The sequence below is a fragment of the Misgurnus anguillicaudatus genome, chromosome 12 (assembly GCF_027580225.2).
Source record: "Misgurnus anguillicaudatus chromosome 12, ASM2758022v2, whole genome shotgun sequence".
Lineage (NCBI taxonomy): Eukaryota > Metazoa > Chordata > Actinopteri > Cypriniformes > Cobitidae > Misgurnus > Misgurnus anguillicaudatus.
This window is the reverse complement of record NC_073348.2, coordinates 24,428,241-24,449,842: the sequence shown is the minus strand read 5'-3', so window position 1 is coordinate 24,449,842 and position 21,602 is coordinate 24,428,241. Positions and strand designations below refer to the sequence as shown.

At 38.8% G+C, this 21,602-nt stretch overlaps 1 protein-coding gene across 4 annotated transcripts in view; it reads right to left on the bottom strand.

Moving 5' to 3' along the window:
• The window catches only part of nlgn2b (neuroligin 2b), a 170,974-nt gene that overhangs the window by 112,359 nt on the left and 37,013 nt on the right, over positions 1-21,602 (bottom strand). The window contains exons 1-3 of one of the 4 annotated variants that reach the window (XM_055208628.2): positions 21,150-21,325; positions 11,105-11,355; positions 6,858-6,998 (exon numbers count right to left, since the gene is read on the bottom strand). The gene's annotated coding sequence lies outside the window, so the exon portion shown is untranslated. Of the gene's footprint in view, positions 1-6,857; positions 6,999-11,104; positions 11,356-21,149; positions 21,326-21,602 lie in introns of those variants that run through there. The other 3 variants (XM_055208629.2, XM_055208631.2, XM_055208630.2) reach the window with 3 other exon arrangements.

The following is a 21,602-nucleotide window of genomic DNA, read 5'->3' as shown; positions in this document are numbered from 1 at the left end:
TTAGAAACAGGACTCACCTTAGCTGCATTGCTTAGGTTGGCTATAAGTGCAGAATAGTCACCTTAAAATGACATGGTGCATTTTTTACTGGAGTCTTTAATACTTTTAGGTTTTGTTGTGCTGTTGTATTGTGCTTTCTAAACTGAGAAATACACAGTACAAGAGCTTTATCCTAATTTTTGAGGCTCGACTTGACAACCACATTTTCTAAACCAGAGTTAGTCTGGCACAAAGCGGCCAAATACTTCGCTATTTACTTCTTACTTGATTATGATTGTCATAAAAATATTGATTTGTTATTATTGTGTCTTAAAAACAACACAATTTCTCATAATTTTCACTACACTTTCATGTCCTAACCCATGTGCTTGTACGCTCTTAAGCCCTTTTCACACACAGATTACAGAAAACATGTCCGGGATTTGCCCGTGGATCTATTTTGGTTTATTCACACTGCCAATGATTTTCTGGAACCTCTGCATGCATTCACACACATTCAGTAAAGTGCTGTTCTATTATGCTGGTGAATGATCTCAGTTTCAGTGCAGAGAGAGACAAGCTCCTTTGTCTCTGTTTCACTACAGTTTGTAGACATTTATTCATGAATGTTGATCTGCATTGAAATCCCCTGTGTTAAAGAGCACACACATCCTCACTACGACGCACCCCTTACAGCATTTTGGCTGCCTTTTGTTCATGCGTTCCGGAAATGTTATAGCAATGTTAGGTCCCCTTTATAGGAGCGATCACAGAATCAATTATGGGACGTGTTTGCATTCACACAGAAAGCACACTGGCAGTTTTATGCGAATTTTTTATAATCAACCTGCCATGTAAAAGGGATTTTAGAAAAAAGGGTACAAAAGTTAAAAAGCCCTTAATAGCATTTACTGTAGAGAGTTGTTTGTTCAACTTAAAAAGTAGGCTACCTGGTTGCCTTAAAATGTTGAGTTTATTCAACTTAAATATATTGAAAAAGTTGTGTATAAATTGTTGTGTCAACAAACATTTTTAAGTTAAATCAACTTAACCTTATTTTAAGTTTCAAGGCAACCAGGTAACTTTACAGTGTACAGATTTGTACCGTTTCAGGTACTAATGGTGCTTTTCCATTGCATAGTACCCCACTGTTTGGTTTGGGTCAGGTCGGGTCAGCTCACCTCACTTTGGCATGGTTAGCTATTCCATCGAGTTTAGTAACACTTCGGAGTGGGAGTGATTATAGGCGTGTCGTTATATTTGCGCTGCCTACTGCTGTGACATCATACAAGTGAGAGCGTTGTTGTACATCCCCGTACCTTCATTTATTTCTCAGTTATTTCTTATTTATTTCTCGCAAACAAAATTAAAATTGACCGCTACAAATAGATGTTTGCACATCGCGTATATCACTACCTCTGTTTCACATGACCGTTTCTGTACAAACACCCGTGGCTTCAGTCGACACGTTCCGCTGAGCCTCATTTAAGTTGCATTTAAGCATATATGCGGATGTGCGCGTCGCGGATGTGCCGCCACAAACTGTAAGTCTGGAAAAATCCTGTTATGGTGTTCCTGATTCTCAACCTGTGGATGTTTTTCATCGCTGAAAGGGAGTTTGGGAACTTACAGCAGAGCACAGATGACAACAGGTTTACTCGAGAAATGAAGGTAAAGCTAATATTTTACATTAAAGCGATGACGCTGGTAGTGACGATTCTCTCAGACCAATCAGTGATCTACAGTGTTTTCGTGTCACGTTTTGGTATCAGCTCGGCTCGCTTGGAACCCCAGCTGAGGTGGTACTAAAAAAAGTATTGGGTACTACGTACTGCACACAGTGGGAAAGCCCCCAAATGTAAGCTGACCTGACCCAAATCAAACCAAACCAAACCAAACCGTGGTGTACTATGCAATGTAAAAGCGCCATAATATGCACTCTTTGTGTGTACTTTTTGAAAGGGTACTACCCTAGTGACAGCTTTTATATTTTTTCTGAGAGTGTAGGAAGGTTTTATTTGAGACATTTTGTAGTCACCTTGAATTAAAAAATTTAAGTCTGTACATAGCAGTTACCATGGCAACCAGCAATTGGTCCTCAGTGAACTACAGAGGACTGATGACCACAATTGACAAAACTTCAAACTCTCTTAGTTATTTGCTGTTTAGTTCCTACAATGCCACATCTGTATATCAGGTCCGCCATTGCCGTTCTCATTAAAAGTGAAATGTGGGTGACGTTGCATAGTTGTTGAGCTTTGATTATAGTCTAAAATATTCATCACAAAAAGAGCAAAAGACTTTCTTAATGGCCTGCACTCCTCCTCAAGTGTCACGTGTCAAAAAGTATCATTAAAATTTACAAGATGGCATTTTTACAGCATTATATCTCAATATTACCAGAAGACGTTTTTACGACATATCATTTTTATTAGGAAAAGATTTCTCTTTTATTACATAATCGGGTGAAAAAATAAGGGGCAGCTTTGGACTGAAGGAATACATTTAACTCAATGTGATGTTGGACAGACCGAGGACTCTTTCAATGGGCAGACAAGAGACTAAATGTTGTTTTAATATCAAGGGTTTCAATCAGTTGTCAAGAGAGACACTGCAGATTTTTTTGGGTGATTAATTATAACATTAAATTAGATTAGACAGATACCTCCTTCTAGCGAATCTCATTTACATACAGACGCAACTTCGTAATAACAGTCGGTAAAACACACACCCACACAAAGAAATTCACATAATCTTCAGTTAGCCAACTCTTTTCCCATCATTTCCTGATTAGTGTCCCCAAGGCTTCCCATTCACTCCCACCTGAGTGACGGGTGCTTAAAGCGAGGAAATATAATGCACGGGAGAAATCACAGAAATTTTCTAATTGCTGTACATCAGCGACGTCTTCCTGGGTAACATACCAGATGCCTGTCGCACCTGCATCCTGCCAAATCAACCAATCCGGAATCCATAGGAGTCTCTGTCGGCCCCCAGAGCCCTGCTGGTTAATCATTAAATATGAATCATCTAATCGAATAGAGATGCGCTGAATCGTCCATCTCTCTGATTTACGCAGCTGGTGAGCAGCTGTGGCGCAGTAGCGAGGGCCACCAGCAGAGGGAGGCAACAGCATGTCCCATTGCAGGGCGTCCTGGACGTCTGTCTCTGGTTTACTTCTCGCTTATTCTCTCTCTCCCACTGTCCTAATCCATTGGAAGCTCTGTTTGGGAGAGATAGTCACGCTTTGAGTAAAACTATCAGGAGAGTAGGGATGTGGAGGGGCGAGAGAGCGTGCAAGAGAGATTGTGGTTGGAGTTGCTCTCCTTAAGGACATGGCTGAGACGCTGTGGTCCTGCTGGCTCTAGATACTTTGATCTGGCTTTTCTATCCTGTCCTCTCTCTGTTTTTCTAATGGATGGATGTGGGATGTTATTTCACACAGTCAGCACAAACCCAGAGCTTGCTCACTTCACCTAAGGGTCCGATGCATGCCATTATGCACCTCCCGTCTTATTTCCACGACATTTCCTTACACATAGACATTATCTGATTAGGCTCTGTATACTTTTTGCAGATTTTTTAATTTGATCATATTATTGCGCATGACAACAACACGCATACATGAAGCAGAATATTCCCTGTGCATGTAAACAGTCGGAGATGATCTCTTTTTAGCAGCTCTGGAGGGGGCCAATGGCTTTGCAGCAGAGGGCACTAAACGCATTTCAGCATGAGACACAACTGGGGGTCAAATTTGAAAAACGATTAACAGCACGGCTAAATGATCCATTCAGAGCACACTGCAAACATTAAAGGTGTGAAACACAGGGAATAAAAGTGAGGAGTTTATGAAGTGATGGTCCACAAGTTGATATAGCTGGAGAGTGATTTACCATTAAGAAGATGAGAGAAATTATTTTAGGGAGGTTATTAAAACATGATTCACTCGAATACACACACATGTGCGCGCACACACACACATAAGCACATGGCACCAATCTGCTAAGGATAAGCAGATTAAGTACAGTTTTTAGTGGATTGTGCATGGGAGTGGTCCCTACTGACATCCTAGATCCACCAGTCTGTCCTGCTTATGTAACCAGCCAATATTTGTGTTACCCTGCTGTCAAAACACTGTCTCAAAAGTGTCACTATAGTCCCAAAACACAAGCTGAGTCAGTCAGTCAGTTAAGATGTATTAATTACATGTTTTATGTATAAATGATTTTAATTACATGGTTATTATGTTGCAATAACATAAGGGCACCTATTTCATTGCTAAAACAACGTTATTTTGATTATTTGGTATAATACAATGTGTTTGCGTGGTTTATGGTTCAAAAAATTATTTTCCATATACAGTACATTTTTGTAGCTCTAGATTTCACTCTCTTCCTAAAATGCCCACATGTGAAAAGCTCTGTTTCTCTGATTGGTCAGCTAATCTGTACGTTGTGATTGGCCTGAATACCTCTGATGTCAGTCGCTCCCTACCATGTTTGAAAGCTGGGGAGGCAGGGCATAGAGGTGCAACACTAATGTACGGTATGTGAAAAAGAATGTGTTTCTGAACCATAAACAATGCAAACACATTGTATTATACCAAAAACACAACATATTTTATATACCATACATAGAGCCCCTATTACATATTTTTGGTTTAGCAATGCGATCGCTGGTGATCCTGGTGTCCATTGCGGGCAACTGCTTCAACCCCACTCTCTTTGAAATCCCCCCATGATGTTCCCTCTTTAAAATAGCTTCTACATATTTGTTGCAGAGTGATAAAAAACCTACAGGGGATTCATAACAGCCATCAATCCTTAGAGACGGTAAGGAATAGACCCTCAAAACAGATAGTCTTTCAAAGCATCAAACCCACTTGATTTATGACTTGAATTTGTCTGACTTGGATAGATGTAATGCAAGGTAAGCTGCACTTTAGTTCATATATAAGCCACTGCTTTTGTAGACAAAACAAGTTTTCATCACTAATACTATTACTCAGAGTTAGAGGTTTGTTATAAACAGAGAATTATGTTGTAAAGAATTCAAATTTAATATTCTCATTTGGATACATCTGGGTGATTCTCATCAAATTCAGATTTAAAAGGTGTCCAGCATCAGAATTTTAAAAAGCTCTTGAAGCCAATTTTTTTGCACATATAAGATTAAGGTCTTAACTTACTATAACCAATATTTTTAGAAGATATAAAAAATATTTCCTATAGAATTATTTACATTTTTCAGATTATCATTTAATTATCAAAAATGATCATTACCGCAACATGATATTACATTAAATATATGCATTTACAAACGCATGTTTCGGTAATGAGAACTAAAAAGTTGTCTAGGTACTATGACAAACAAAATTTAAACTTTTATCTGGAGAGAATAAATAAGACCTGCTTACCTGCTAGACATTTTGAGTGTCACAGTCAATTATGTCCCTTCCAATAATTTTTTTTTTATGGAAACAATGGAAATTGTTGCGGAGGATGAGAAAATTGGACTTGGACACATTTAGATCCTTAATATTGTCTCTACATTTACCAATGATCACCAAATACCACATGTTTCTTTACTGTAAATGTTTATAATATAACATGCACTAAAACTTTTAAATTTTTTAGATTTTTTAATTATAAACTTTCCATGTCAAAGAACCCAAATCCAGTCATTGACAAGTTGCGGTAATGACAATTTCCCCCTTAAATGTGGAAAAAACAACAAAATTGGTTTATATAATGCCATCTGAAATCATGTGCAAAATAGTACATGAAAAGATGTTTGTAACTGTATGCTTCTTATTTTTATATAATTTAGTTTTATTATAAAAAATCATGACACCTCATAAGTCTAATTTCACGAGAATCACTCATCTGATAAAAATACATTTTACAGCAAGGCAAATCCTAGTCTCTCTCCATGCAGCAGCTGCTGGGATACGCAAGTATGACTCAGGTTCTCTTAGCAGGTGCATGAAGGGAACGGTTAGGAGGGAGGACACCTTGCTGGAGGGAGGGGGGTGTTCGCGGCATGTTTATCAAGGTGCGCTGCACCGAGCCAGCCAGTGTTTCCCCTTCTGCCTCTAATGTAATCCATCCATCTTTCAGTTCGCCCTTGTTTTCCGCTCACCCTAATATGCCCCCCTCTCTCTTTCTCTTTTTGTGAGTGTCATGCTCTCTCTCTCAATTGTTAGTGCATTCGTCTTCATTAACAAAGTTGAAGTATTAATAGATTCAGAGGCAACACATAAAGGGCGTTGCAGTTACTGTAGGTTTTAGAGGGGAATTTACTGAGCAAATAAATCGTTATAATGGAATGGGGTACTCGCGCCTGTGTTGTTTTCTGTCCCTCAGCTAGCGCCTGACGTGCGTCCGTTTAATTTCCCTCCACCGTGCTCTCGTTTCTCTAAAAGGGTTTGGCTTGAATTCAGAGAATTTAGCCCCTCTTTAATTGGCCTAAAAAAGTGAACTCTTATAATACCGTGACTTAAAGCTGGGCATAAGTGACAGCCGTACTGTATTCTCTTCCGTACTATCATATAAGCAGATGAGAGATGTTAATTAAAACGTACTTAAATGATATATTTCTCTCACATCCGAAGGAAACTCCGGGATATGCAGTAATTGGCCAGCCCTCTAAAGCTTTGAAGTGAAATTGCTCGGATGAAAAAGTGGATTATGATTCGTCAAAATAGTCCTTTTCTTTCCTTTTTTATTTTTTCTTCCCTCCTAAAAACGGTACTTGTCCCTCAATAACCCTCTCTCTTTCCTCTCTGTGCTTCCCAGCATGAGACACCACATCAAAATTTGCTACTCTTGCAGAAAAAAATCTATTTCCCGATTGCTCCCGTTCACTGGTCTCACCTCTGCCCGGCTCTGAGGCGTTGAGTTTGGCATGATGTGTTCTCCTCCGAGGCTACACTTGCTGCTCTGGTGAGAGATTTCACACAGCTGTGCCGCCGGGTGTAGATAAACGTAGCCAGCAGAGTTCGAGTATACAGCACTCTGTGGAAAGATAACAAAAGCATTCTCCATAACAACTGCTGAAGTGTGAAGTAGCTATATGTGAAAACAAAACTGGTAACAGTTTAATATAATATCAAGCATCATTATTGTGTATATAATGTGTAAAGGAATAAGACAAACAAATCATTAGATATTAAAATGCTGTCAGAACTTTTTATATGGGGTTCAATAACGTCTTGTGTGTCATGATGAAACACGCATATGACTACAGTAGTAATGAGACGTGCAAGAAACAACAAGAAGTTTCTGACGTCTTGTCATATTTTAATTTAACATGCTAATCTGTATAATAATGAGGTTATAGATCGTTTGCGCAAGCATCTTATTATGACGTACATTTACGTGTTACTGTGCGTTCACACCAGACGCGAAAGAGGTGGCAAAAACGTGCTATTTGCACGTAGCTGGACGCTTGAAAATTTTGAGTTTACTTCATTTGCGCGTGAAAGTCGGAAATGAAATTTAGTCATCGGAGACATTCACGCGTAAATTCGCGTCAAATTGAGTAAACTTACCAGATTGTTCGACCTCCTCACTCACTTTCTTCCAAACAAGATCCTTTTAATTCCTGTAAAAGTACGAAGATGTCTTGTGTAGCGATGATGATTGTCCTGCATTGTTGTTTTGTTTTTCTGCCTCCGCTTTCTCCCTGTAATCACATCACTGCTAGAGCAAGCTCCTGATTGGTTAACGCGGCCCAAAAATCTGCCAAAGTTCAGATTTTTCAACTCGCCCTGATCACGCGGCAACACTCAATTTGCGTGGAATGCGCCATCCGCACTTACCGCGCCGTAGGATGCCTATTCGCGTCTGTGCATTGACTAAACATGTAAATCACTCACGCCTGCTGCCCCTTCCGCGTCCGGCGCGAACGCACCAATAGGGATAAGCGCCCTCTAGCCAGCAGTAACAGTATTACAACCTGTGGTTACGTTTCAATGATGTTTGCCTTATGCGTCAGATTAGACACCTTCTATGTTCTGCATTTGTAAAATTAGAAATGGTTTTATAAATATTTATGGTTTAAAAGATATTTTAGAACCCTACACTAAACCCAAGCACATAAAACACGACACGTAAGAAAAAGTAAAGTCATGGGTATTTATTGCATAAATTGACCAATAAACAACAGTATAAAAGTATTATGCTGCGTTCACACCAGATGCGAAAGAAGCGTTAAGCGAGAGCGATTTGAGTGCGATAGACATCCTGCGGCGCAAATGACGGGGCCTGAATTTGACGCGCGCAAGGCGAAAAATCTGAACCTTGGCGGACATTCGCGCCGGGTAAGCAATCAGGAGCTTGCTAAAGTAGTGACAATTATGACGTAGCAAGCGGAGGCAGAAATATGAATAGCTGTAGGACACATTCTTTGTACATTTGTAGAACAACCTGATCTCACGAATTTTAGTGTTGTAGTGTTATAGTCACAGAATATTTTGCTCATTTATCCATGTTATTGTCACGGATCTCCGCATTTTTCTGTGTCCGTACCACTTTCTGTAACATAAAATGACATTCTAACCCAAACCCAACTCTAACCCTAACGTCAGGCGACAATTGTTTAAAAATCCGGAAAAAAGTATAAACCAATAATTCAAGTGACATCCTAACCCTAACCCCACACCCAATCCCAAACCCACACGAAAATGGTTTAAAAATAGAAAAAAACAATTGGGTAACCAATACGTGAAACTGACAAAATATTTGCAAAATATTTTGTGACTATACCAAGGAATTTTGTGAGATCATGTTGCTATAGAAGCAGGAATAAAAAGGATCTTGCTTGAAAGAAAGTGAGTGAGCAGGTCGGACAATCTGGTAAGTTGTAAAAACGCTCTTTATTCAATTTGAGCTATATATTTATACATACAAAGCCGTCAAATTGAGTGCATTCGCGATTTTCATGCGCGAATTATGCAAGTTAACTCAAAATGTTCAAGCATCCAACTACGCACGAATAGTGCGATTTATTCGGTTCATTTGCGTCTCCCATTGTAGTGTAAATTGTAAACTGGCAGTTTAAATTGTAAATCATATCCCAATACATGTCATCATTGCAAAATTATACCCCAATATATAATTTATCGCTAATTTGTCGCTAATTTGGTAAAAGTGGGTCATATTTGGAGAGTAGACAAATCCTGGGTTGGAGGATAGGTTGACCCCATTTAAGATCATAACAAGTCATTTTAATATAAAATTGTTTGTGTTCAGCTGAAGAAAGGTAGTCATATTTGGGTGAGCTATTCCTGACGGTATAATGTTGTCAGGCGATAATACCATGTTTGTTGGATAAAATACTACAGTACTAAAACCACAAATAATACGTATTACACACAGGCTATACAGTAGACCAGGGGTAGGCAATGTCAGTCCTGGAGTGCCGATGTCCTGCAGAGTTTAGCTCCAGCTCTAATCAAGCACACCAAACAACTAATCAAGGTCTAAAGTGTCACCTAAAAACTACAGATAGGCAAAGTTTTATCACAGTTGGAGCTAAAATCTGCAGGACATCCAGGACCGACGTTGCCTACCCCTGCAGTACACTATGAGGTGATGATGGGTGTTCTGAGGACACAGACAACATTGTGTCCTCAGTACATGTCCACGCCTGGCTTCAGATGTGAAGTGATGTAATGATTTCTACACACTTTGGCTGGAGGTGAGTGGATGAGACAGAAATGTGTGGGGGTGCTGACAGCTTGAATCACCTCATCATGTTTTTAAGGGCTTCATGCACAGGTAACAGGAAGTGGTTGAGACAGGAGGTGGATGGAGAATCATTTGATAAAAGCCCTTGAGAAAGTCTCGGTACCGCAGTGTGGCAGCTATCTCTCACCCACGCACTCTTGTGGAGCACCTAGCATCTGGGGGCTTATTTGCATTTTTACAATCAAATCTGAATATTATTATCCAGTATTAGAATCTGTATTCACAGGGCCCGGTGCTTCAGCTGTTTAGCGATGGCTGTCCTGGTGTGACGGACGGTTGTGCGCGCCTGTGTGTGTCCTTTCTTTAATAGGGAGTTAGGGCAGGAGTGTCGCAGAGGAGGCTGGGTTTTCTCTGATGGATCGGAAAGGTGATCAGATATCAGGCAGAACACATCAAGGGCAAAAGGAGCAGAAAGCAGGGATTTTCCACCTTCGTTTCATAATCCACATCCGTTGATGGGAATTTTACATATTTTTCCTACCACAAATTGGTTATGTCACAGGATTTCCATATTTCAAGTCACAATATTGGCATTGTTGACTTTTAAAATGGGAATCTGAGGCGTGACCTACAGAAGTACAAAGATGAGACTGTTGTGCAACGCAACAAGATTAATTTCTCAACTCAAAATCATTTAATAGCCTTTACGATGGTAGAGTAAATGCCAGTATTAAATTGCACAGTCTTGGCAGGCGTTTCCACGCTGGCTCTGTACGATCATGCCGACCTCACAGGAAACTCACTGTTCGGTTTTGTAACAAACTTGGACTCTGTTCATATTACATTTATGGCAGGTTATGTAATAACTCTTAACAAGGAGACCGAAGTGATATAGTTTAGAGAATGCAGGGCTTATTGCAAACGTTTAACCAACAGCTGTGATTACACTCGCACGCTCGACGCAAGCCACATGGTAGTCTGTCTGGAATTAATTTCACTCAGGATCAAAGGTAAATTATTACAACAATTGAGCCTCATAATCCAGTCAACACGGGCAACAGAATCCCACCAAAGCCCAGAGGCATCATGGGATGTTGTATTCATTTTATGTGTGATTTGCATTCCATGCATTGGTTTTTTTCAATTAGCCAAGAATACCCATGTTAAGGGGTAATTTACTTAATGTAATGATGCTACAAACTCAGCCACATTTTTAAAGTAGTTAAAAGTGACATTTTCAAAGGCATTATAGCAAAACGCTTATTCTGCACAAATGCTAATTACCAGTAAATGACCTTTTTCCCAACGTTCCCAACCTTAAAACTCCAAACAAATGGCTCTTTTTAATGAACGCTAATTTCCCTAAAACATTTCCAAAACACTCGAGAAAAGGTTGTCTATCATTTAGGAGTGTTGCATTTATTTTTCACCTTTGAGTTTCAGAGCGTCTACGGAGTGCTGCTGTGGGCGTCCAAGCATCATTGCGTGGGACGGCCAAGGAGAAGAGATCTGACGTTGAAGCTGTCGCAGTTTAAACAGACGTTCAAGTGAAGAATTGTTCATCCTACACTGACTCACCGATGACTGACACACTGGGACGAGATAAAGGGGGCGGGTACGACTGAATCACTCTACAGAAAGTGGTGCTAGAGAGTCAAGAGTCGTGGGTATGGAGGTAAAACTGCAGAGAAAAACATAAGAGTGATAATTGAGATGCCAGGTGAATTTGCCCAGTCATTTTGAATTATTCATGCGTAAGCCAGGAGAGAGAGAGAGATAGAGGGGCAGAGAGAGATAGAGAGAGACTGCAGAATTAAAAACAGAGCAAATAAATGAGTGCCAGAGAGAATAAATGTGTTGGGCTCTTTAACCTTACTTCAGTGATTCAGACCTGAGCCAACTGTGAATGTACAACACATTTTCATGGCAACTCGTAACTATTTTATACTTTATTTCATTTGTTTTAGTTTTAGTACAGTCTATTTTCACCACAGTGATATTGGGTTTGGGTTAAGGGTTGAGCTTCTTTCTTTTTTTAATAATTACACATCCACTTCATATCAATTCAAACAAATTAGCCACCTTGCAAAAAATACGAATTCCCATTACATCAGACTCAAATTTATACAGTGCTAGGCATTTACTCATAACATCAATTTCCCCATATCTTGTTGTGTGGAAAAGGTTTTTGGCTACTGTAGGTAGTCATTGGGTGGCTCGCCAATATATCAAAGTGCTTCTAATACAGAAAATAAGCAAGCAGGACCAAGTCCTTGTGGGGAAATCCTTTTTAATTTAGGTGGTTGTTTATCAGCATGGTCTTTCACGAGTGATGTTGTTGTGCCAACCTTCTACAATCTTAACCAGACCTTATAGCTGGTCTTCAAACAATACTATTTGGACCTCGTAATGAAAACATTAAGGCTCTTAAGTGGTATCGTTCTTCGCCAGAGGGCAAACCACCTTCAAAAACCATAAGGTACACCCCCTTTATTTTTGCAACGGCCACTGACCAATGGCACATCAAGGTTTTTTACTAGCCAGACCGAACTTTTCTGTAAGCTTTGCTCTGCACAGCTGTAAAGTAGTAGCAAACTTTGATTTGGTTTCATTTTAGCCAGATTTTGTTCAAAATGACGTCATAATGTTGCATTCTTCTGTTTCGCTTGAAGCATTTTGATGCCATTACAATAAACAGGATATAAGGGTCATCCAGTGTATCAATGGTATTAGTATGGGCCATTTGGTTTACACCTTTACAGACATAAATGTTGATTACCTCAGTTGCAGTGAAACTCATCTGACTACACCCAGGACATTTATAATCTTTCAAAGGCATATTTTTCTTTATTTAAATCGTATTTCCACAGAGTGTGATAACACAAAGCCTCTTTATTAGGAGGCTATCTAACAGACACCCCAAGTGCAGTCAGACATGTTTCCAAGCACCTGATCTTAAAACGCCCCATAAACGGCACACTTTCAACAAAGAGTTGCAATAAAGCAACTTCTTGTCAGCTAACTTCTTAAGTAACACGATTTGTAGCAAAAGCCAAAAATAATTTGAATATTATATAAAAAGTATGTTCCATGATGATATTTTGTACATTTCTGACCGTAAATATATTAAAACTTTTTCTGAATGGATGTAGTTGTTAAAGGCACTCTAAGCGAATCTGTGAGACGTCACTTTTTGTTTATGTTTGAAATGTTTTCAAACAAACGGAGCGTAGATAACTCCTCCCCCTCCCGTCCATGCTTTCATGAACCCGCCCAACCCCCACCCCCAAATCCTTCTTGTCGTTTATTAGCTGGAACACTTTGTTTTGTTTCGTGGTGGTAGGTTTGGCCACTGTGTTTTTATTGCAGTAGAGCCTGGGCTGTCTACAGAGTAGGGGTGGGCGGTATGAGCAAAAATTCATATCAAGGTATTTTTCACTCTTCAGCCGGTATAACGGTATTACGGTATGTTGCCATATGAGATAAAACATTTTGGAGTCACACTGTAGTAAACCTTAGTTGAATTACGGACAAAATTTGTATTTTTAACCTTATGTTACTAATAAGTGAGGGATTGGAGATAGACATGATTTTTTATGTTTTCCCATTTTTTCCTTTCAAAGCGCCATTGTGTGGATGGGTGGACACATCTTCTTATGCATATTGTCATTAATATGGGAAGTATGAAAATATGGAAATTAGTATGGTCATTTGCTGGTAGGCTATGTGCCTTATTACAATGTTTTACGCTACGCCCAACAACTTTAAAGCTGTGTGCTGTGTATATCTTGTGTGTGTTTGATTTATAAATATACAAAGAACAAGATTTTCTTTTTGTTGTTAATATGAACATCTGATGGGAGATGCCATCTCACTTTAAATTATTATTAATCTCTGAACGCATTAATGAATGCAGTTTATTAATACAAGTTAGTTATATTAATAAATGTATTTATTGCATTTAATTGCATTTAATTTAATTAACCAGCAGATTCACATTGCCAAAAACACGTCATACGTTTTTATGCGTAAATATGCACTATGTATTGTTTAATAGCCTCTCTAATTAATAAATCTGCATTAAGAAAACGAAATTTACCATTAAAGGCTGTTTTTAATGTGTTTGGTACGTTGCTTGCGTTATCTGCTAAAGCACTCTGAAAGCGCTCTTCATTTAACCGTAACTCCTCAACCATTTGCGCTATCAAAAAAAGGAATGGTTCCTAAAAGAAGATACTTTGCACTTTTTGGCAAATTATGGGTTATTACGGTAATTTCTTGCTTTCCGTCCTCGAGCGCGTGCAGGGCGCAGTAGAGAGAGCAGATCTGAGTAAAAAGGGAGTAACACCGTTAAACGACTTTAAAGCCGTGAGGTAAAAAAGCCTCCTAAATGTATAACACTGTTGACGCACTGTTAGTGTCTTGGAAATTGACCGCCCGACTGTTTAAGTTGATTTTAAATAAAGCAGTGTTGATTTTGTTCGCTTCTGGGTCCTGTTATGTTTCAGAACCTGGTAATGCTTAGGTAAGCCACGGGCTTGTTTCTCGCCAAACTCGCTGTATACAGATCACAACACCTGAAATATAGGCTTTGGCAGGATTTGCGTGCACTATTATGTGCATCCTCTTAAAAAAAATGATGATTAAAAATGGATTGAAGTGCGATCTGAGCTTTTCGTTTTGTGTTTCTGTGGACAGCGCATATCGGGAACGGAGGTATGACTTTTAAGACTTGGGTAAACTCTCGCGGGGTCTTACATTTAACTTTATGAATGTTTTTTAAGTCCTAGGATGAAGATCTGTGCGTTTTAAGGCCATAGATATAACTTTCTGAAGGTTAGTTTTTTGTAACACCCCGCGGGAACCCTGAGAAGTGCAAAAATAGAATTTAAAATATGTAACGCCGGTATCAACGGTTTTGCAAAATCCATATCATGGCGTGACACAATACCGGTAATTACTATCATACCGGTTTATTGCCCACCCCTACTACAGAGATCACGTTTTTTAACATTCAGGCGTTCAGGCAGCAAGCAGATAGTGAGGAGATGTTTGCTGTATGTAACAAAAAATGTTTTATGGTCTAAAACGTGTGAATTCGCTTAGAGCACCTTTAATGACTTTATTTGGACAATTTTAAAGGCGATTTTCTCAATATTTTGATATTTTTGCACCCTATATTCCACATTTTCAAACAGTTGCATCTCGGCCAAATATTGTCCTATCCTAACAAATCATATCAAAGGAAAGCTTATTTATTTAGCTTTGTATAAATCTCAATAAAAAACCTGACCCTTATAATGGTCCCATATAGACAATACATCTAAAGGGACACTCCACTTTTTTTGAAAATATGCTCATTTCCCAGCTCCCCTAGAGTTAAACATTTGATTTTTACCGTTTTGAAATCCATTCAGCCGATCTCCAGGTCCGGCGCCAGCACCCCTAGCACAGCTTAGCACAATCCATTGAATCTGACCAGACCATTAGCATCGCGCTCAAAAATAACCAAAGAGTTTGGATATTTTTCCTATTTAAATCTTGACTTTTCTGTAGTTACATTGTGTACTAAGACCGACAGAAAATTAAAAGTTGCGATTTTCTGGGCCGATATAGCTAAAAACTATACTCTCGTTCTGGCATAATAATCAAGGACTTTGCTGCCATAACATGGCTGCAGGAGGCGCAATGATTTTACGCAGTGCTTGAAAATAGTCCCCTGCTTTGGAAAGTTACCAAAGGGACTATTTTGAGGTGCTGCGTAATATCATTGCGCCTCCTGCAGCCATGTTATGAGAGCAAAGTCCTTGATTATTACACCAGAATGAGAGTATAGTTAGCCATATCTGCCTAGGAAATCGCAACTTTTAACTTTTGGTCTTAGTACACATTGTAACTAGAGAAGAGTCAAGTTATAAAACTCTTTGGTTATTTTTGAGTGCAATGCTAATAGTCTAATCAGATTCAAAAGATTGTTCTAAGCTATGCTAAAAGTGTTACCCCATAGATCGGCTGAATGGATTTCAAAACGGTAAAAATCAAATGTTTAACTCTAGGGGAGTTTCAGTTTCAGTTTTTTTTATTGTTTCAGTTGAGACCAAGACAAGACCATCAAAAAAGTTTTTCAGACAGGTTTTTTGCGAGTCTGATCTTTCCAAGCTTGATATCCTTAGTCCTCATTCACTAAGATTATATAAAAAAAGTTTGACTTGATAATCCACAAAAGAAAAATTAATACTGACAGTCAGAAGAGTAAATGATGTTAAATGAACTCCCTTGTATTAACTGAGCAGCACATGTACAGTTCTCAGTGTCAAAGTTTTGAAAAGAATAATTTTATGCTTTTTTCATTAAAACTGCCTGTCAGACCTCGCTTTATAAGGCTCTTCTCTCACACATCATTTGCTTCTAAAGCATTTCTCTTAAAATAGATTTGAGCCGTGTCAGCCAACCGCTAATGCCTTTACATAATGCCCTTCAAATATTTTAATTAAACCAAAAATAAAGCATAAACTGGGGGTGGCTGACATTCAGCGAATGGCAGATATAGTTTTAGACTGTTTGAGAACATCGTGAGTCTATTAATAGTGGACCGGCATGGCGATGTTTACAAGTGGCATTTAGTCATGCTTGTACTCGATTAGACAGATGTGAACTTCTCATCTAAACCCGCATTACCGCTAAAGCTCCACACAATCGCAACAAATTACATCCGCGCTTCCGTGAACGATCTAACTCGTTGTGCTATTGTGAGGATTAATCTCCCTTTGGTAATGCTGACCAGACATGCAACAGTCTGCCTTTCCTATTGCTTTCACACTCTTCAATCCTGCTTGTGTGTGCATGTCGTTAATGCCGCTAAACAAAGATCTGTCAGCCTTTTTATACTACAGTAAATGTCTTCTAGGTGTCTAACAAATATGTTTTGCTAAGTGCCTATTCCCATTTCTGCTAGTGCATTCACTTTAATTTCAAGGAGAACCTGGTGTCTCCAATTATGGATCCACTTACAAACCCACTTATTTTAAAGGACAAAATTAAACATTTATTAATCAGCATTTGTTTGCGGTTTTGCTTTCGTCATTGTCCTGTCAGGGTTGCCAGATCAATGTAACAAAACTAGCTCAATGGCTATTAAGAATTAACCCAAATACCAACTATTAATGAGCCAAATCCTTCCATCTCTAACCCGAAGTAAAACATCATTATCAATTTTCATTGATTTTATCAGTTAGTTGTTGCAGTCCTAAAAAACAACCTCCAAGGTTGATCTGATGGACACAACGCCACAACAGCATTTTTGTTGTCTTTACTCGATTGGCAGACGTAGCCTAGTGGTTGGAAATCCGAAGGTCAACCGTTCGAGTCTCAAGGCCTACAGGTTGCGACTGTGGTGCCCTTGAGCAAGGCACATCGTTGCTTCTAAATGTTTAGGTTAGGGTGCCTTAAATCAGGGTTCCCACACCTTAGTTAACTTCAAATTCAAGGACCTTTTAAGGACTTTCCAGATCCAATGCCCTCAAATTCAAAGACTAAATGTGGGGACACATTTCAAGTGAGAACAAGGTTACATCGAGTTACCTTTTAAGATACATTGTTACAGTTCCCTTTCGAGTGAACTCGCGCTGCGTCACTGCGGTGACACTTTGGGGACGCCTCCAGAGGTAAGTGCATCTGAATGTGTATAACAAATTCAACCAATGGTGAGGCTTAACGACAAAGACAGGAGCCGTTTCTCAATATGCGTTCTTGTCTATACTTGCGTTCTTGTGGACTTGTTCCAATTCAAAGTTCGTATCAAGCCCAAGTTCACATAAAATCCCCGGATGTGTTCTTGATCCGCCCATTTTATCGAGGTTGCATCAGTGGAGACTTGTGTGGACTTATGACAGCGAAGTTTCCCAGAATGTTTTTCGCGTCAGGAGTTCGTTCTTCCGAGTCTGAACTTGCAAGTTCGAACTACGAAGGACACAAGTCCGAGTTTGGCGTACTTGGTATTGAGAAATGGCTAGGGTGACGCGGGAGCCAGGAAGTATATCGCTATCTGAAATATTGCCAAAGACGGCGTTACAGGGACGAAGGAAGTATGGCAAGGGAGACGCAGCGTCTCGTTTCCTTCTCAGGGGAACAACAGTTACATACGTTACCAGAAACATTTTCATTTGTCAAACACAACTATGAAAAAAAGCACTTTGGTATGAATCAACATTTACATGCAGAAGATAAAAGCATTTAAAGCGAATAGTTTAGCATGTGTGCTTAAAAAGTCTAGAATTTTTATGATATTACCCTACACTACACAGGGAATAATATGAATTTTCTTTCCAGAAAACTTTCACTGTCAGTGAGATGTATGTATGTTTTCAAAAACTTCCCAGGGCCTTGAATTTTTCCCCCCGATTCACAAACTTTCAAGGATTTCAAGGACCCGTGGGAACCCTGTTGAATGTAAACTGTACCAATGAGCCTTATCGGACATAACTAAGGTAAGTGCACCAAAGTAAAGGAACGAGAAAATTTTGTGATTACGACAAACTTTCCCGAGACTGGGTTGTGCTAAAACACAGCATGTGCTGTACAGTGCAGTAGAGGTTTAATTTATACCCTTTTTTATTTTAATGATGTCTTTATATTAAATTTAAACCAACCCACTCATTCATCACAGCAGACTTTGAGTGAACAGAAGAGTTAGGGCAGAAGAACGACTTTAAAACCTTAAGCTCAGCTATTTCTGCCTAGGGACGAAACTGATTTATTGGACGTTTGATTGAACGTTTTCACAGAGGAGCAATAAATGCATCATAAGTAACAGATGTGTCATAATGGCCAATATAGCAAGCGTCTGTTTTGTCATCTGATGCTCTTTGATGACAAAGTACAGATATTTTTCAAAGACACTTTGATTCTGATGATGAATTATTGTGGAGGAAGAGGGCAATGCAGAAAATTTGTTACTAGCTTTCACCGGTTTAAATTGGTCTGTGATTACTTCACCGAGGTGTTGACAGGTTATGTATTATAAATGAAGAGTTTGGTTCCAAAACGCGATAAACGCCATTTTTGAAAAAAATGAGTTACTGCCAGAATCAGTATTATATCAGGTCAGTATTTAAAAGTAAATTCTTAATTTTACGCAAAATACAATATCTGCTGTGTTATTCTGTCATCTTTTCTCCCTTTTTTCCCAAAACGCAATAAACGCCACTCCTCTTTTTCTACAGAATGCAATAAATCTGCTCCACAAATTACAGCGCACCATTCCACGCAATGTAAACAAACAATGGCGGCGCGTTGAGTACACGGAGTCCTAGTTTTCCTCATCTACTTTGTGATCAACAAACAAAATAATACTTTAATGGCATTGATAAACCTGTGATGGTTTTCTGTGACGGGAAAGAAATGTAAGCCATCAACATCTAATAATTTACGCGAGAGGCACTCGGGAGACGGGTGCTTGTTCTCCCGACAGCATCAAGCTTCTGTCATGCTAACACATTGACCCCAGAAGATCTTATGAAAAACTTTCCATAATTTTACTCAAAGTCAACGAAAATCGAGCAGGAGCAAAACATTTTACAGCTGATTGATTGCTGTGAAAAATGTTAAGTGACGACGTCAAGTCTAACCGCAGCAATGACAGTGTTCTTAATATGACAAAGTAAGTGTTTTGATTAATCCAATTAATGTTTATTTTAATCATTGTGTACAACTGTTCAACTAAATGAATGTAAAATGGCAAAGATGAATGCACATTTATAGGCTATTGATTCAATAAATTTATAGCATTTTGAAAAAAAACTTTGTGGAAAAAATAATTCGTTTTTATAATAAATCTTTGAAAATCAAGTTATGGATTTGAATTTTTTATTTTTTTTATAACCTAAAGATGCTATGTGAAAGTTTGTAACAGAAAATAGTAGTTTTCATCTTGTCACTTTCTTGGTATAGAAAACACGTTTTTATAGAAATTTGTCAAAATGGATTTATTGTGTATATATATTTATGTTATAAGCTAGTCAAAGTATCAAAACCAACTGACGAACACAATCTGTCTTTTTTAATTAAATTAAATAAATTATTCAATATGGAGATCAATGGCAAAACACTTAGAACCAAAAAAAAATGCAAAATGTAAAAATAGATTTTTTTTTTTGGTTAATTTAAAGTCCCAATGAAATCAAAACTGAACATTCTTATTTTCTATGTAATATTGCAGTGTTTATTATAAAAATATTTATTCATGTACCCCCATAAACGTCAATCAAAATCTGAAAATGTACTTCCGCCCTCTTGTGGCGATCATTCTCTGATGACATCAGCAAGATGGCTTGGACAGGAGCATCCATTAACTCCGCCCCTCCAACAGTCAATCTGCTAACCGTTCAATTTACGAATGAAATGCCTACTTTTCAATATCCAATCAAAGCACAGTGGAAAACACAAGCCACGCCTACTATTTCCTCGCGTGACATTCCGTTTCACTCGGAAATACATCACGACACAGAATTTTGAGTTAATGGGTACTTTATTTAAGAATAAACTAATAATATTGTACGAAACCTGAAGCTCATACTATAAACCCAACTCACCCAGTCTTCTATTCATGGGCTGGTACAGGGTTCCCACACCTTAGTTAACTTTAAATTCAAGGACCTTTCAAGGACTTTCCAGGTCCAATACCGTCAAATTCAAGGACTAAATGTGGGGCAAGGTAAGAGCAAGGTTACATTGTTTTACCTTTAAAGATACATTGTTACAGTTCCCTTTTGAGGGAACTTGCGCTGTGTCACGGCAGTGACACTTTGGAGACGCCTCCAAGGTTAAGCGCGTCAGGATGTGTATATTAAATTCAACCAATGGTGAGGCTTAACAACAAAGACAGGGTGACGCGAGAGCCAGGAAGTATATCGCTATCTGAAATATTGCCAAAGACGCCGTTACAGGGACGCAGGAAGTATGGCAAGGGATGCAGCGTCTCGTTCCCTTCTCATACGTAACCTGAGACGTTTTCATTTGTCAAACACAACTATGCACAAAAGCATTTTGGTATGAATCAACATTCACATACAGAAGATATAAGAATTTAAAGTGAACAGTTCAGCATGTGTGCTTAAAAAGTCTAGAATTTGTATGATATTATCCTACACTACACAGGGAGTAATATGGATTTTTTCCCAGAAAACTTGCATAAAATAGATTCAAGCACTTTCAATGACCTGTACTGTATTTATGTATGTACATTTTCAAAAACTTGAACTTGGGCCTTGAATTTTTTCCCCCAGATTCACAAACTTTCAAGGATTTCAAGGACCCGTGGGAACCCTGCTGGTAGTATGTTTTAGGGTGTGCAGAATGGCTAATCCAACAGTTTTGTCTTTCATTCTCACTTCATGGTTCTTTATTATGTTTCTGTCTCAGAGCTGCCGCGATATCTCTTGATCTAAGTGTCTGCCTCAGATGTACTGCATTGGGTACCTTAGATAATGAAACATCACAGAAGTGCAGGGGTACAACACAGACACCGACGTCTGCCGTTTCTCTCTTCCACACACACACAAACACGCACATTTCCACCCACGGGGCTTAACTGGTTCTCTCGTCGATCTCCATCAGTTTTTTGCTGAGGCTGTTCAGAAGAAATAAAGACTTTTCTCTCCAGATTTACCCTGATAACAGAGACATCATGCATGCTAAAGTAAGCAAAGGCCTGGAAGATTTAGATTCAAATTAATCTTTCATATTTGCACTGCTTTTAAATTCCTCATAGGACATTTAAATAGGAGAAAAGATGAGAAGGATTAGGATGTGCAGATACTAAACCCTGAGGTGTCATATTCTCACAAACATTACCTCCTCCCTTGATGTCCGCCGTTTAATATCATTTTATCTGCTTTGAATCCCAGTTATTACAGTAACGCCATTGATATA